Below are 17,916 nucleotides of genomic sequence, written 5' to 3' on the forward strand. Positions count from 1 at the left end.
AATTCAGGGTGTTGGACTGGAAGATCTCTGAGTATTCTAAGTCCTATATGATCTTCAATCTTCATCTTTCCAGTAGAATGTAAAGAATGTAACTGGGGCAGCGAGGTGGTGCAGTGGATAGAGCACCAGCCCTAAAGTCAGGATGACCTGAGTTCAAATCCAGCCTCAGACCAAACACTTGACACTTACTAGCTGTGGGACCCTGGGTGAGTCATCTAACCCCAATTACCTAAAAAGAAAAAAAAACTGCAAAAAAAAAAAAGACTATAACTGATCTCCTTGGTATCAGGACTACTTTTTCTTTTGACTTTGTATTTGGTGCTTTGCACATAGTAGGTACCTAACAAATACTCTTTGAACCGAACTGAATGGAATTGTAAGTCTTAAAATACTTAAATATACTTTAAAATACTACAGAAATGTGGGCTGTTATTGTCTTTGCCCTTATTCTACAACAAGCATAGAAAGGTCAAGTGCCTTCTCTGAGAGCATACAGCAAATCTGTGACAGAGCCAGCAGAAAGCTGTCTGCTTTCTAGGACGAGGCATTTACGTACCCTGAGCAAGTTTTGAAAAGTGTGTCCCCTGTGTGTTACTGTCCCAACACAAAGACTTTGAGCCTTCTCTGTAAAACAGGCAACTTGACATCACAAAACAGAGACCTGCACCCAACAGGGAGTGAAATTATCTGTAACGGAAAATACACAAATGTATCAAAAATAAGTAAACCCCATCAGATAATCAAGAGTCACATCTCCTGCAACGTATGAAGCGTCATATCACGGAGCTGTCCTTCAGGGGACCGCCCATCCTCCTGGGAGGGAGTAGGTGTTAAAAGTAAAATCTGAAAATGTCCCTGCTGGCACCCCCTGAAACTTGCACCCCTGGCCGCCTCCCACCTTGCCTACCCCTCGTGTCAGCTCTGGCTCTGTCTAAACTGTCATGTTGCCTCTCATCAACGTCGTCTCTTTCAAGGGCCTTGTGCTCATTCCAAGCTTTGAAATAAAGGACAAAACTCACATTTCTGCCAGACAGATTGTATCCAGGCTCCTCTGGAGGAGTAGCTAGCAGTCCCGGAGTGTGGTTTTGTATTTAAAGCGGCTGGATACCCAGAAAGAATCTAAAGTCCATCAAGCTCTTTCACATGTCAGAGCCTATTCCAGGTCTTGAAATGGGGCCATGGAGGCCAGAGGCTTCTACCCAGAGAGCTGCATTCCTGCTAAGGCAATGGCATCCTGTGCTAGGCAGGAAACAAAGGGGAGATTGGGGAGCTTAGAGTTGTGGCTTGGTAAAGATGGCCCAGGAGGAGTGCAAGCCAAATGGCAGAGAGAAGCCTGTCCTCTATAATTACCTGCCCAGAGACCTAAGCCTGTCTGGGGGATCGCTTTTGCAGAGCCTCTGTAAAGGAAGTGTAGAAATTGCTTCTTTATTTCACATCATTTCTTTTTAAGGACCTTGGCTATTTTTAGAGGCCCCTTTGGCTTGCCAGCTGCCTTTGACTCTGCAAGAAAAGTTGAATGAAGACGACTTTTCCATCTGCATTGTTTGCTGTTTCCTGGTTCCATTGCCATTCTCATACTTCTGGGGCCTTATAGTTGGTATTCCACACACAGGTCTGTTCACAGCTCTCCCTTTAGACAGTTGGCAAGGATGTGCTGGGCTTTACGGGAATGAAAGGGAGAGAGCAAGAGAACGCCAACCAAAGACAACATGAAATGACTGATTGTTTTATTTTATTTCTCTGGGTGAAGGCCTAATTTTTTAATGATGAAATAATTTGGAGTGGAGGTAAAGTCTGCATCCAAGAAACTGAGCTGAGAGATCTGTCCTTCCCTTGGTGTCTGAGTCCCCTATGGAGAAAACAGATTGTGCTCCTAAGAGAAAATATATTTGAAATCCTGCAGCCACGGCTGGTCCAAGAGTACAGTTCTGAGAAAGACAGAACAAGTTTCATGTCTCACCCACCCCAACTCAAATCAGCTCTTTTTGCATCTGGCCAGCAGCTAAATGTTACTGCCACCACTTCAGGCCTTCTCCTCTGGGCTGACTTTTTCCCAGTATTTGCTTTTTTTTTTTTTAAACTGAGCTTTCACTATCATTTCCATCACCCTTTTAGAACCGGATGAGATTGTGGGGTGGTAGAAACTATATCAGGTTTGAAGCCAGAGGACCTGGGTTCAAATCCCAGTTCTGCCACTATTATTTAGGTGACCTTGGGGAAATCACTTAAGAACCCTATGGCTCAGTTTCCCCCTTTATAAAATGAGGGGGCCATACTAGATGGTCTTTAAGATTCCTTCAAGGGGCAGCTAGGTGGCACAGTGGATAGAGCATTGGCCCTAGAGTCAGGAATACCTGAGTTCAAATCCAGCCTCAGGTATTTGATGCCTACTAGCTGTGTGACCCTGGGCAAGTCACTTAACCCCACTGCCTAGCAAACAAAGACAAAAAAAAAAGACTACTTCAAGTTCAATATCTAAGAGCCTATGAACTGAACCCTATTTCTTTCTCATAGAACAAAGATTCTTGATATGGAGAAACTATATTAAAAACAGACTCTCTAGGATGCCAAATTCTGTAACTCTATTAGGCCACAAAAGAAAAGGAGAAAAGTCAGGGGGGTTTTTCTCTCTCTGCGATCATGCTGTCTTTTTGGTCATGATTCAGTGAGGCCTACAAAGAACTGACTCAAAGGTCACCCCTGGAGGTTCAAGAGCTTCTTTTGAATTGGGGGAGGGGCACAAAAGTAGACATGTAAGTGAATAGTGTGAGCATCCTGTTTTGGTGTTCATATAGGTCCTGCTGGGTTGAGATATTGACAATGAAGTCACCTTCCTGATGTGCTGTTGCTATCTAGACCAGACCCCTTCTGGCTTATATAATTGATAGATGACATACAGATGAGAAGCTTAATGAATAAAAATCCAATATAATATATTTATATATAATACATAAATTATAGATATATAGATATCATGAAGAATTTGCCAGGAAGGGAGGAAGTTATTTAAATTCACTAGTTGTCTATATGAAAGTTCAAGTAGGTGGTAGAAGAGTGCTGTATAGCACCTAGGAGTGCTGTATAAATATGACCTCACAGGCCTAATCCCAATCCTTTCCTTCATTTTGTAAGTGGGGAAAGTCAAGTCGGGTGCTAGGCATATAGTGAACATAAGTCATTCATTAGCTGGTTGGTTGTGTCTCTAGTGGAAGATGCTAAACAATTAACCTTTTTGTACAGTTTTTAATAAATGCTTTTTGCCAAATACCCTTTTGGCTATTTTCTCCTCCCCATCAGAATCCAAAATCCATCAATCAGTCAACAAGTATTACATGGCAAAGAATACTGAATTTGGAATCTCAAGAACCTGGATTCAAATTCCAGCTCTTCTACTGACTACTTGCATGACCTTAGAGAAGCCAAAGATTTAGGGCTGGAAGGAACTACAGAGGTCATCAAATCCAACCCCGCATTTTACAGGTGGGAAAACTGAGGCCTAGAGAGGTGAAGTGATTTTCCCAGAGTCACATAGCTAATAAATACTTGAGACAGGATTCAAATCCAGATCTCTCTGATTCCAGGTCCAGCATTCACTACCTGCAGATTCCCTTGGTCTTTGTACCCAGGCTTGTACTAGGCACAACAGAAAATACATGAGAAATATAAACCCATGAAGAGTTTACTATCTTGTTAAGGAAATAGAGTATAAACTGTTCATTGTGCAATATAAACAAAAAGCAAAGTAAGTGAAGAAACCAGAAGGTGAGAAGAACAGATTCTTCTATGTTAGTGAACTGACCCTCTCCACTCCCAGATCTTCTTGTCAAGGTGGAAGGGTTTACATAGCTCAGTGAAACCAGGAGCTATTCTGTTCAGGGTTACCGAAGACACACAGGTCATAGTGGAGAGTTCCATGGGAGAAGAAAATAGCAAACCACTCCAGCATCTTTGCCAAAAAAATCCCATGGATTTTCCCATGGATAAAATGATAAAAGAGACAATACCAGAAGATGAGCCCCTCAGGTCAAAAAGTGTCCAATATGGTACTGGGGAAAAGCAGAGGACAACTATAAGTAGCTCCAGTACTAATGAAGCCACCTGGCCAAAGCCCAAAGGAAGCTAATGGAAGCAGTGTCAGATTTTATATTCTTGGGCTCAAAGATCACTGTAGACAGTGACTACAGCCATGACATTAAAAGACACTAGCTCCTTGGAAGAAAAGCTATGGCAAATCTAGACAGCATACTAAAAAGCAGAGACGTCACTTTGCCAACAAAGGTCTATATAGTCAAAGCTATAGTTTTTTCAGTAGCATTGTATGGCTGTGAGAGTTGGACCATAAGGAAAGCTGAGTGCCACAGGATCAATGCTTTCAAATTGTGGTGCTGGAAAAGACTTTGGAGAGTCCATTGGACAGCAAGGAGATCAAATCAGTCAATACTTAAAGGAATTAATTCAGACTATTCACTGGAAGGTCAAATGCTGAAGCTTAAATGCTTTAGCCACATAATGAGAAAACAGGACTCATTGGAAAAGACCCTGATGATGGGAAAGATTGAAGGCAGAAGGAAAAGGCAATGGCAGAGGATGAGATGGATAGATAGTGTCATTTAAGCAATGAACATGAGCTTGGACAGATTTCGGGAGATAGTAGAGGATAGCAGGGCCTGCTAGGTGGCACAAAAGATAGAACACTGCTCCTGGAGTCAGGAAGCTTCATCTTCCTGAGTTCAAATCTGGCCTCAGACACTTAACTAGCTTTGTGACCCTGGACAAGTCACTTAACACTACCTCAGTTTCCTCATCTGTAAAATAAACTGGAGAAGGAAATGGCAAATCACTCCAGTATCTTTGTCAAGAAAACCCCCAAATGGGGTCACAAAGAGTCAGACATAACTGAAAAATGGCTGAATAACAACAGAAGGGCCTGGAGTGCTAGTCCATAGGATCACAAAGAGTTGGATGCAACTGAAAGATGACTAAACAACAAAAAACTTACTTTCTTCAAGAATACAGTCAATTCTTCCTGATTTTCCTTATCTGTAGAATACGGATGATAAGACCTGCCTTACCTACTTCACAAGGCGAATGAATGGCAATTGTCTTAAGCTCCTTAGAGTCAGGGTGAGAGACCTGAAACAGGGCAACCAGTTAAGAGACTACTGCAATAATCTAGAAGAGAGGTGATGGGGGCCTGAACTAGTGGAGAGAAGAGATCAGATAGGAGAGATGATGTGAGGTAGAAATAGAAAGATGTGGCAACTGATTGGCTGTGTGGGGTGAGGGAGAGGGCGGAAACCGAGACGATGCCAAGGTTTAAAATCTTGATGGTGAAATATGGGTGAGGAAATGAGGCATCCCTTTGCAGACATGGCCAATGTACTGATTTGTTTAATAAACAGTACATTGTTAAAAGGATAGGAGGTCCTAGTGCAGTGTGTGTGGGAAGAATCACTTGGAAAAAATAGCAATGCACATTTTTAAATTTTCAACAAAACAGGAAGAAAGGAAGGAAGGAAAGAAGGTAGGAAGGAAGGAGGCCTAGAGTTCTTTTACATCCCCAAAGTCTGGACTCAGTTATAATAAATTCTATCTGTTCTGGAAGACGTGCCGCCTTTGCCCAGATTTCCTTTGTAGAATAAAGTATAGTACCTTCTGTCCTCCCCCACCCCACCCCAAAGCAAATTCATTTAGGAAGAGAGAGGGATAATGGTTGATTCTATTTTATCAAGTTTCAGTTCACTATTGCCAGCTTCCTCCTAAGAAGCTCCTATAGAATTCCTAGTAATCACAGGAAATAAACACACTGACCACTTTAAGTGCTCTTATAAACCTGGGTTTGAATTGACCTTCTTCCTGTGGAAGGGCCTTCTGACCCTCAGACAATTTTTGCAAGTGAATCTCATGCATTCTTTAGGGCCCTTTTTCTCTTCTCTTGTTCACCCAATGGACTTTGATCGGACACGCTTAGAGTCGTGTCACTTGGAAATGTTTTCCCCACCCTCCCCACCTTCTATGCCAGTTCATCTCCCTCTCTAATGCACAGATTTAGAGTGCAAATAGGGACAGGAAAGGGGATGATACATTGCCTTTTTGTTTGAACTCATCTATCGACCTATGAGCAAACATTTATTAAGTACCTATGATGTACCAGGTACTGTGCTCCTAATCGAACATCCCTTTATCCACCTTCTCAGGGACTGAAAGGGATATATATCTATATCTATAATCTATATTTATATCAGCATTTATATATCTGCAGATATTTATTTACCTGCAAATATCGATATTTATCAGGCCCTTTGTCTGAATTACTGTCTTGCCTATAGCAATTACTCATCCTATGTCAATTAATGCTTCTTATATACAGTCTTGAATCACTCTCCAATGTTTCATGGGTCCGTGTACCAAAAGGGCTGTGACCATATCTTATATTTTTATATCTCTTGGCACATAGTAACACTGTTCAATCAACAGTGTTAACTTGAAATGCAAAGATGGAGATGGATTAGCCTCTTCAAAGTGGATTTGGATAGCCTTTTTATAAAAGACGTTTGAGTGTGCATCAGTGGGTCAAGTTCCCATTCTTACACGGTAGGAAGGGTTAGCCGGGTTACAATCTGCACCAAAGAAAGGAATTCCCACATTGATGAGATCAAAGCTGCACTGAAGTTCACCAAGTAATATTTCCAAGCTGTTTTTCTAAATTAAAAGGAAAAAACAAGTAACGGCAACCAAGGCTACTGGGGCCTAAAGAAATCACTTGAGTCCTGGTAAAAACCCCCATAGAATACCTAAAATTTCTGAATTACTGGGTGTCACATCCTATTGATATAATCTAACTTTCACTGTAGGGCAACATGTGGAGTCCAAGGCTGATATCATTGTATAAATTCAGTGGAATGGAAAAGGGCGTCATCTTCCTAGAAACGCTCGACTTAGTGGGGTGGGGAGAAGGGAAATTAAATTACTTAAACAAATTTGAAATGACTACTTTTTTTTAATCCTAGTGGCTCCATCCCACCCTCCATTCCTCTTCTCCTCATTTCCTTTTTGATTTAGAGGTCTAGTCTTCAAGGTGGAGTGGAGTTTAATAAGAAACCTTCAGAACTGCTACTTATGTACGGATCATAAAAAGCTCTCCTTAATTGGTTTCATAGCCACCTCATAAAATGGGGCCCTGCTCCCCTCACCTGAACCTGCTCAACAGACATAGCAGTATTTGCGGAATTTAACTGGTAGTTATTTCACTGAATGCTATGGAGCTCTAGATAGCTGAGTACAGACTTGAAGAATATGAATATTTAATATCAGAGTAGACCTATGACTCACAAGGTCGATAGAAGATAATGTCCAGAACAAGGGAAGCAAGAGCCCTGTTGTTCTCTGTCCAAGTCACATTTGAAGAAGGACATTGATAGGTTGGAGTGTGTCCAAAGAAGGCTAATTGAGATAGTGAGGAAACATGTCAACTTGACCAAGATTTGTTGATGGCACTGGGGATAGCAGACTGGAGAAGAGACAAACAGAGATGCTCTCTCTTCAAATATTTTCAAGGTCATTCTGTGGGAGTTAGATTTGTTCTCTTTGACCTCAGAGGGCAGAATTAGAACCAATGGGTGGGAGTTGCAAGGAGACAGACTTGGCTTATCATTAGGAAAAATTTCCCAATGATTAGAGCTGTCTAAAAGTAAAATAGATTTCCTTGGGAGATACCAATTTCCCATCACTCAAAGAGAATGGGAGTGGACCAAGTTGAAGTGGAAGAAAATCCCACTATTTGGACTAAATTACTTCAGAGGCCCTTTAAAAACTTTAAGATCCCATGATTCTTTCATTCTTGCTACAGGCCTAATGTTTATAGTACTTGGATGGCACTTCCACTAAAAGTATGTATCTGGAGATAACGAGATAATAAGCAGGTATTGTCAAAAGGAAATACTGGATGAAGGAAGGCTCACAGCCTATAAGTCACCTCTGGATTTTTGTGTCTGTCATCCTTACTGTCTGAGACCTCCTTAGGTCTCATCTCTGACAGAATGCCCGCTTCCTTGTTCAAATGCCTGAATAATGCCCACTTCCTCTATGAAGTTTTCCATGATTTGCTCTCCAAAGATAAATTACTTAATAGCGCACATTTATGTACAGTGCATAAGTCACTTCCACAAAAGACTTGGAAGCTCCCGGATGCCAGATATCATGTCACGGCACAGTTTCTGCCACCCCTTGTGCCTAGCACAGTGCTAAGCACATAACCAAGCTCAAAAAATACTTGTGGAATTGAAATCAACTCCAATTTATTTGAATTAATAGATTGAGACAATTCAAAATGCAGGACACAACTCCCTTGCATTCAGCCTTGGGAGGGATTTCTAGACCTAAATTGAAGGTGTCTATCTTTCATATTCTGAGAATTCAAAACATTTCTAATGAAATAATGCATACAAAATTTTTTTCAGATCTTAAAGGGATATAGAAATGTGAGCTAGTCTAGAAACTACAAATTCACTGAGTGCTGAGACAGTTATAGGTTGGTTGTTGTTTTTTTTTTTTGGTCTTTGTATCCCCTGCCTAGCAAATAGCAACTGCTTAATAAATGCTTGTTTAAAAAAATGTAAAAAATAAAATGTCACTATAAAGTTCTACCTTTGCCCAGGTGCTGGCCAACAGAGTCTGTGCTTTTTACTATGTTATTATAACTCAATGTTGCTATTCATAAAAATCACAGATTTTGAACTGGAAGGGACTTTTAGAGGCCCTCTAATTTTACAAATGAGGATCTGAGGCCCAGAGAGGTTAACAAAGGTCACATAGATAGTATTAAAATAAGGGTTTGAACCCAGGTCCACTGACTCCAAATACTGAAACTCTTTCCATTACATGGAGTTTTCAGTGCCTTGACATAAATTTGATTTTCTTAGGCTTAGGGACAGTCTACAATACCAGCTAGAGAGATAAAAGAATTTACATAAAATGTTAGAGCTGGCAGCTAGGTGGCACAGTGGACGGAGGGCTAGGCCTCGAGTCAGGAAGCTTCATCTTCCTGAGTTCAAATGTAACCTCAAACACTTACTAGCTGTGTGACCCTGGGCAAGTCACTTAACTCTGATGGCCTCAGTTTCCGCATCTGTAAAATGAGCTGTAGAAGGAAATGGCAAATTACTCCAGTGTTGCTGCCAAGAAAACCCCAATTGGGGTCATGAAGAGTTAGAAATGACTGAACTGGCTGACTTGTTGGAACTAGAAGATCATGAACTTGAGTCCTCTCATTTTACATGTATTTTTACATGTATTTTACATAGCTATTTAGTGGCAAAACCAGGACGACATACATGTCTCTTGACCCCTTTACTGCCACAGGTCCGGGAAACTTTCAACTTTCCTAGTTTTGGGGGGGGGGCATTTGCTTTTTTGATGAGGCAATCGGGATTAAGTGACTTGCCCAGGGTCACTTAGCTAGTAAGTGTCAAGTGTCTGAGGCCAGATGCTTTCCTGTTTCTTTATCTCCTAGAACATATACTATGGAGCTGGTGAAAAGGGCTCAGAGAGAAAGCAGAGTCTGAGGTTCCCTCCATCCCAATCCCCCAGAAAGTGTTAGAAATCTACTTGATTTGTTTTCTTTCAAGGCAGTAGCCCTGGGGATACTGCCCAATTTGATATGTTTATTTTTTCCCCATTTCTTTCCATTACTCACATTTCCTTTACTGAATTATTGTTTGTCCCTATCGGAGGGTGGGGAGGGAGGAAAATAAGCCGTCTAGTGAGCAGGGATAAGTGGAATCTCTGCTTCTTTCTCACTGTATTTGCTACACCCTAGAGTTGAAACAGGAGGGCTCAGTGTCTGAGCTGCTGGAAATTGGAGGAAGACGATCAGCAAACATAGCCCAGCCCTGAGCCTTTATTAGTTGGCAACCTTTCCCCGGGAGCTCTCTGCTTGTCACAGTGACACCTGGTGGAGAACCCAAGTTTCACTGACCTCATTAAGAAATGAGTAGCTGAGGATCAAAGGGGAGGGTCTCACAGTAACTGACTGCCCCATTGTGCCTGATTCAGATAAAAACACAGCACTAAGCAGAGAAGGCCATTAGAGTGATCTTGTTCAGGAATAGGAGACCCACAATACCATCGTTAGGTTTGTTTCCCAAGGTGATCAGGGAAAAAGGAAAAGAATCTGTATGTTCTAAAATATTTACAGCAACTCTCTCTGTGGCGGCAGAGAACTGGAAATTGAGGGGATGCCCATCAGTTGGGGAATGGCTGAACAAGTTGTGGTATATGATTGTGACGGAATACTACTGCGCTGTAAGAAATGATGAGCTGGTTGATGGAAAGACTCACATGAAATAATGAAGAGTGAAGTGAGCAGAACCAAGAGAACATTGTATACACTAACATCAATATTGTTTGAAAAACAATTGTTACCAGCCAAGTTATTCTGAGTACTATACTCAAATCAACTATAAAGGATGTCTGAGGGAAGATGCTACCCCCTCCAGAGAAAGAACTGGTAAATAGAAGTAAGCATAGTATGGGTTTATACAGATTTATGAATCTGTGTCAAACGGTGGCCTTCTCTAATGCTGGGTGGGAAGAGAGGGAGGGAGACAGTTTGGAACTTAAACTGTAGCAAAAAAATTAAATTAGGGGTTTTTTACAAATGGAATATAATGGACTCCATCATATTTCAAGATCACTCTCTGGCTTCCTTTTCTCTTCTTTATGATGTTGTTCTTGACTGTACAAGGGTCTCTGTGCTCAACATCTGTAAAGAATATATCTGAATTTCCTATGGAGAATCAATGAATCAAAAAATTCCCCAAGATGTGCCATCTCCTGGGGAAAATTGTAATTTATAAGTATCCTTGGCCTGTGCATCCATGTGGCCTCTCATTAGAGAAGGAGCCATAGCCAGGTGGAGAAAAGGAAAAAGAGATGGAACGTCAGTGGAAAAAAAAAAACTGGGAAGGTTGTGATACATGAGGAAGAATTGGTGTGTTTAGTACAACTTCCCAGCCAAACTTTCTTGGCTACCCTGGATTAACTGCTTTCTCTGTATGTGAGAGAGAAATCTAGCAAGGACGCAATCCTGGGAAATGGGCTAAAACTGAGATTAAATGTAATCAATGACTTGGAATCATAGCTCTGGGCTTACATGGACTAAGCTGGATATTGAAATCTTCTCAACAATAGTTCAATAGTCATTTGCACTCTCACCCATGGTTTCCCCTGGGAATATCAGAATTTGGTTTTATTTTTCCCTGAAAGGATCCTCAGCACTGTACTAAGGCTAATGAAACACTGAACACAGGATAGGCTTTATCACTGACAGAAAACACAAGAAATCATAACCACCCCCACGAACAAGACTTCTGCGTGGTTTCCACCTCTCCCAGAGACCTTTACAGTTGTCCTAACTTATTGTGCCACCTGAGTTGAGGCCCTATGATCATTTGGGGAAAGGACTAGAAGTTGGTAGGGAGTCAAGCAACCCTCCTTTCTGATGGATCCCACCTTGCTTAGGAACTACATAGTTTATCTGACCTATAGTACCATCAAAGGCTTGAGACAGGCTTGTTCTTCCACACCAGGCTTTATGCTATCCTACTCCTCCTTCTCTTTTTGGGACAGGGAGATGTTATGACCCAAGGACCTTTCTCTAAATGTAAGTGTTTCTGTCTCTTTTCCTACTTTCTCTCACTGAGACTCCAGCTCTTATTCCGTATCTCCACCTGGCTATGGCTCTTTCTCCCCCCCAGGAAACCACATGGATACACTGACCAGGGACGCTGATGTATTATAATTGTTCACAGGAGACAGAGCATCTTGGGAATTTAGAATTCTTCGGTCTTCCATAGGAAGCTCAGAAATGATACACAGAAGCATGTTCACTGGTGACAAATAATGGGGGTCAAAACTCATGGATGAAATATAGGATAAGAAATCAAGGACTATGACTTCTCTCCTAAGTTTTGTCCTGGACTCACTGGCTTACTTTGGACAAGTTATCTTTCTTTCTCTGGGCTTGATACCTTTTCATTGAAGATGAACCCAATGTCTCTTTGAAGTTGGAGTCTAATACTTCCACCTCCATTCCCACTTCAAATAAATGATTTCTGAGATGCTTTCGCTGGGAATGGAGATAAAGGTGTCAGAGTTCATTCCTTCTAATGTCTGACCAGTTTTTTCTGGATCCTGATCTCTCCTCATATTCTTGAATTAATGCCAATAGGTAGGTGGTGGAGGAATTTTTAAATACCTTAATTTTTGTATAGTGCATCACAGTTTTCAAAGTGTTTTTGCAAAACTTTTACAAATTTCATTTAGTCTTTACAACAACCTTGTGAGGAAAACAAGGCTGATATCATCATCAAAATCATCACCATTTTGGAGATGGGAAACCAAAGTTCAGAGAAGCTGTCATTTGGCCAAAGTCACACAGCTAGTTAATGGTATAGTCACTATTAGAATTCAGGTTTCCCAGTCTTCCTTTTCTATAGTCTATCTTTTTCCATAGTCTTTCCCCCCCATAATTTTACTTTTCCCTAGTCTTTCTTTTCCATAGTTCTTCCCACTATACCAAGCTTCTCCACAGCAATGCTGTGTATAGTTCCAAGGCCCTGAACAACGAGAACAGTTGGACAAAAAAGAAGAGAAAGGGGTGAATATTATAAAATTCCATTATAAAGAAGGTGCTAGATGACAAAGAAAACACTAATGTTCTAGTAATGTGAACACCATAGACAAGGTTGATGAAGGCCTTTTTACTCAGAGGAGGAGGGGGACACGCAGCTAAGAGGCATTGTGACTGATGGGTATCCAAGATTGTGGACCCTGATTCCAAAGTAATTCTCCTATCCCTGGCGTTTATTTGGCTTTATCTGACTACTCAGTTGCACCACATTTGTAAGGCTCCTCAGCTCCCTTTGTCTAGCTCAGTGGAAAACCACACTGCCCCTAACGTCTTCAGGCCATCCAGTGGTCAGGCTGTGTCTAGGTAGAGTTGATTTCCTGGGAGCAATTACTTTTGCGCCTGATTTTGCTGAAGCAGACAGACAAGGATATAGGGGGTGACGGCAAAGTGAAATGCACATTGCATGAGTATTTCCACATGGTTTGCACATTATTTTTCTAAACCTCTTAATTAGATCAACTGAGTATGAAATTTTGTTTCTGTCCCCTGAAATCTAGGACCTGACTAGCACATTCATTTTACAGGGTAGATGTATTCCTTATAAATATAAATCAAATTGAGCCCTATTTTCAAATGCACTAGAGGTCCCTGCTAGTTAAAGAAATCCTGTTGTGAGACCCTTTGCAAGATGAATCATAATCTCTTTGGCAAACCTGGATTTTCAGGTATGCAGTTTGCTGAAAGGGGCAAACTTACACATCATCATGATTTGGGGAACATGATTTTATCAAACCCGTGGCACAGCAGGGTACTTTAGAGTAAAATTTTACAATCTCCAATCTTCTGCCCCTGGCTTATTCCTTGTGTTTATTTCTCCTGATCCCCACTTCCTCCCACTCATGAGGATAGCATTTTTTCTTATTACTCGACAGCTGTATCATGCCTGGTCCCAATCAAGCTAGAAAGATGAAATTGTGTAATACTTTAAGCATCTGAAATACCATTCGGCGTTTGCTTCCTTCACATAACAGTTAAAGAAGACCCTATGGGTTTTAGATGGAGCTCAAAAATCAGACCGCAGCTAGAGAGTAGAAAGAGAATGTAGACCTTTCACAGCTCTCTGGCTATACCCAGCAGAAAGGACAGCTTGAATGATCTCCGATAGGCTTGATCTGAACTGACATCCATTTGACTGCAGGAAAACAGCTGTGAAGGGGGGGGTGAGGGGAAGGGGGTAGAAGCCCCAGCAACAAAAGGGGTATATGAAGACAAGGGAGGAAACTGAAGGGAAGAGCCAGGTGTTTTAATTCCCTCTTTGCTGTAACTTATTAACTAAACTCAAGTTCATTTTCTTTGTCCCCTTGGACTGGGGTAAAGTTCTGAATATGACCGGAGAGGATATTTTTGTGGGGCCTTTTTGGGGTCAGAAAACACACATTCAAGGAACTTTGGCTGCATCAGCAAATCCAGCTGTATTATGTGAGGACTTTGACTGCTGCTGGCTCCCAACACAAAACAGATGTCTGGGGCCTTGTGTGTGAAGGGAACACCCTGGGATCCTGCACTGATGGGGTTTTTTGTCTTGCTTCTTTGGAAGACAGGGAGATAGTCACCTAATGTCATGAGGAGTCCACAATGGAAGAAACAAAAGACCTCATGCTCTGCATCTGAGTAACCTCTTCGTAAGCTTTGTAGCATCTAAAAAGCAGTTTTTAAAAGCCAACCTGCGTTAGTGACTGGGAGCTCTAAAGGGCTGTGTTTAAAGAACTGCTGAGTATTCCCGAACCTCTTCATCTGTGAAGGAAAAAATAACAAAAATGACCATGTTCCTTCTAGAACCATAGAAGTTAGAAGGGCATTCTATACTCTCCACCTGGATCATGACTCTGTCCAGCATCCCTGACCAGTGGCCATGTAGTCTTTAGTTAAATTTGTTAAATTAGTTAAATTTGGGAGGTCATGTGGCCTCCCAAAATTGAATGAGAGCTGCTTGGAGAGGAGCGGGGAGGGAATTATATTAGTATATAAAATAAAGTGCTTTTTGGAAAATATTTTTCTTCAATTAAGCATGTCTAGGAAAAATAATTAGCGTGGCTAGGCGTCACAGTAGATAGCGTGCCAGGCCTGGAGTCAGGAAGATCTGAGTTCAAACTGGACTCAGACACTTCCTACCTGTGTGACCCTGCACAAGTCACATAACTTTGTTTCCTTCAATTGCCTTATCTGTAAAATGAGCTGGAGAAGGAAATGGTAAACCACTCTGGTATCTCTGCCAAGAAAACCCCAAATGGGGTCATGAAGAGTCAGACATGACTGAAACGACTGAACGACAAGGAATAATGATTATTTATAAGCTATTACCCTTAAATAAGGCCATTTAGAAAATGACTCCTGTAAAATGACATCCCAAGTCACTTTTTAAAAAGAAAAACAAATTAAACTTGTTCTAAATTCTGAGTAATACAATGGCAATTAAACTAACTCCATCTTCTCTTGGAGATGTTTAATTCTGTAAAATTGTGCTTTAAGCTATTTTATTAAGTTATAGTAGAATTTTTATTGTAAAAACCAAATTGATTACATAAGTGTTTATTTATACATCATATATGTTAATTTTACATCACTCAGCTTTTGAACTGTGTACATACTTGCATACTCTACCTAAATTTTCACCTAGCAAAAATTTCATCATTAAAAAAAAAATGAAATGAAACAAGGGGGTTGAAGTAGCTGACTTTTAAGGTCCCTTCTAGTTCTAAATGTGTGTTCCCATAAATACCTCTGGTAACAGGGAACTCACTGTCTCTTGAGGAAGCCTTTGGCATTTTGGGACAATCATAATTGTCAGGAAAGTTTTCCTTATAGTAAGCAAAATGTGCTTTCCTATAACAATAATAATAATAATAATAACAATATACATTTACACAGCACTTTAAAGTTGTCCAAGTACTTCACAATGGAGTATCACTTCCACCCACTGATCCTAATTCTGGCTCCAAGGCCAACCAGAAAAGATGCAGCACTTTGAAGCCCAATTATGCATGACTTTAAGGCTTCCAGAGCTCTTTGCTCACCACCCTAGGAGGTAAGTAGTACAAGGATTTGCTCCTATTTTCCAGATGAGAAGACAAAAATTGAGTGAAAGGAAGTGACTTTCCCAAAGCCACATGGCTGGTAAGTGGTAGAGCTGGAATGTGGATCAGGTGTACTGGCTCGAAGCCCAGAACTCTTCCCTCATCACCAGACGGGGTCGCCTTGAACCAGAGAATGAGGAGAGGGTACAGACCAGGATTATGGTTGGAGCTCAGCCCAGAAATATTTTTAGCATTTTGTGCGCTTGTTCTGTTGTTGGTTGTAATGGAAACTGTAAACTCCAGAAAATCTACTATGTGATTTTCCTTTTCCTTTTTTTTTTAAACAAACAAATATGAATCTAGAAAGAAGAATGGAAAGAAAAATAGCTTTCCCTTACAACCTCACTTCTCCCTTTCTACTCTGCATTGCACTCTTGGTCATGCTGGTCTACCGGTACTGACCACTTGCTTAGCTTGTGTTTTAATGGTTGTAAAAGACATCATTATGCCCATCTCTCTCCTACGAAATGGAATTCTCAAGCATTTTCTAGAGACACCACATAGCACTTAGAAGTAATTGGTGCATAGTTTTAGAGCTGGAAGGAGATCTGATGAAAAGTCTTCTGGTCCAGTTGTATCGAACTCAACTAGAAATGGGAGCCATTAATCCATACATAGCAGTCCCTGCAGGTTGCAAATTGACTTAGTTTTAAATTTTAACATTATCTGTGTTTTACTGTATTTTTATTTATTTTGTTAAATATTTCCCAATTACATCTTAATCTGGTTCAGGCTACATTCTCCAGTAGGTCACACGCAGTGGTGGAAACATTTGATCTAGTCTTGATACCCATTTTGCAGATGAGGAATTGAAACACAGAGAGGTTAAGTGATTTGTCTAAGGTCACATAGATGCTATCCAGTCCCCAACTCTTTGTGAATGAAATCACTCCCTTGAACTCAAGTCTCAAATAACTGCCTACTGGATATCTCTTGTTGCACATCCAATTTAATATGTCCAAAACGGAACTCATTATATTCCCCTTCCCCCCCAAAAAAAATACACCCTCCTCTCCTCCAAACTGTCCAATTTCTATTGAAAACACCTTCTTCAATTTAGCTACTCTGATTAAGACAACAATCCAAGACAATTCCAAAGGACCTACGATGAAAAACGTTATCTACCTCCAGAGAGACAACTGATGAACTGAGTACAGATTGAAGCATAGTTTTTTCCCTTTCTTTATTTTTCTTGACCTTTTTTGTTTGTTTTTATTTTTGCAGTGTGGGTAATATGGAAATTAAAAAAAGAAAAAAGAAAGAAAGCACCACCATCCTTCCATCCACCCAGGTTTCTGACCTTGCAGTTGTCCTTGACTCTTCTCTCTCCCTTAATCTCCTTATTCAAATGGTTGCCAAGTCTCATTGACACCAATTCCACACTATTCACATCTAATCACTTTTCTCCCAAGTCACACAGTCTCTAGGTCTTCTGTCCTCCTACCTTGACTATTTCTATAGCCTCTTCATTAAGTCCCTCTGCTTCTAGTTCTCTCCATTGGTTCTTCTCACAGTTGATGTTCAAAAAGCACAGATTCCATCATGTTGTCCTCCTATTAAAAGCCTTTAATGGTTCCCTACTGCCTCTAGTGTAAAATACAAAATCCTCAGTCTAGCACTAAGCCACATCCTGGTTCCCACATGCCTTTCCAGGATTATTTCATATTTTGACCCTACACACACTGTCCATTCCAGGCAAACCTGCCCATTGTGACATTCTATTTCTGGCCTCCATGCCTAGGCACATGTGGTGCCTGAAATAAATTCCCTGCTCACCTTGGAATCACAGGCTCCTTCATTCAAAGCACATCATAGGAGCTATCTCCCACACAAGGCCTTTCCTGATCTCCCCAGTTGTTAGTGTGCTCATTCTATCAAAATTATTTTATATTGCTATGTGGAGACTGAGAATTTTGGTATACATGCTGCATCTTCCCACCTCCCAGAATGTAAGCTCCTTATGAGATGATTTGGATTCAATTTGTTTTTCTTTCTATCTCCATTACTTCACCCATGTTGTGGTGGTGGTGGTTATTCAGTTATTTCCGGTGTTTCTGACTCTTCATGCCCCATTTGGGGTTTTCTTGGCAAAGATACTGGAGTGGTTTGCCAGTTCCTTCCCTAGATTCAGTTTACAGATGAGGAAATTGA

General features: G+C 41.0%; 1 protein-coding gene across 5 annotated transcripts in view; it reads right to left on the bottom strand.

The window, feature by feature from the left end:
• Positions 1-17,916, bottom strand: part of FGF1 (fibroblast growth factor 1) — a 154,001-nt gene that overhangs the window by 69,651 nt on the left and 66,434 nt on the right. The window contains exon 2 of one of the 5 annotated variants that reach the window (XM_078150501.1): positions 557-687. The exons of 3 other annotated variants lie outside the window; for them this stretch is intronic. The gene's annotated coding sequence lies outside the window, so the exon portion shown is untranslated. Of the gene's footprint in view, positions 1-556; positions 688-1,019; positions 1,169-17,916 lie in introns of those variants that run through there. One more of the 5 variants, XM_021005150.2, reaches the window with a different exon arrangement.

The sequence above is a fragment of the Phascolarctos cinereus genome, unplaced genomic scaffold, assembly GCF_003287225.1.
Source record: "Phascolarctos cinereus isolate Bilbo 61053 unplaced genomic scaffold, phaCin_HiC Scaffold_2;HRSCAF=192, whole genome shotgun sequence".
In the NCBI taxonomy this organism is placed as follows: domain Eukaryota; kingdom Metazoa; phylum Chordata; class Mammalia; order Diprotodontia; family Phascolarctidae; genus Phascolarctos; species Phascolarctos cinereus.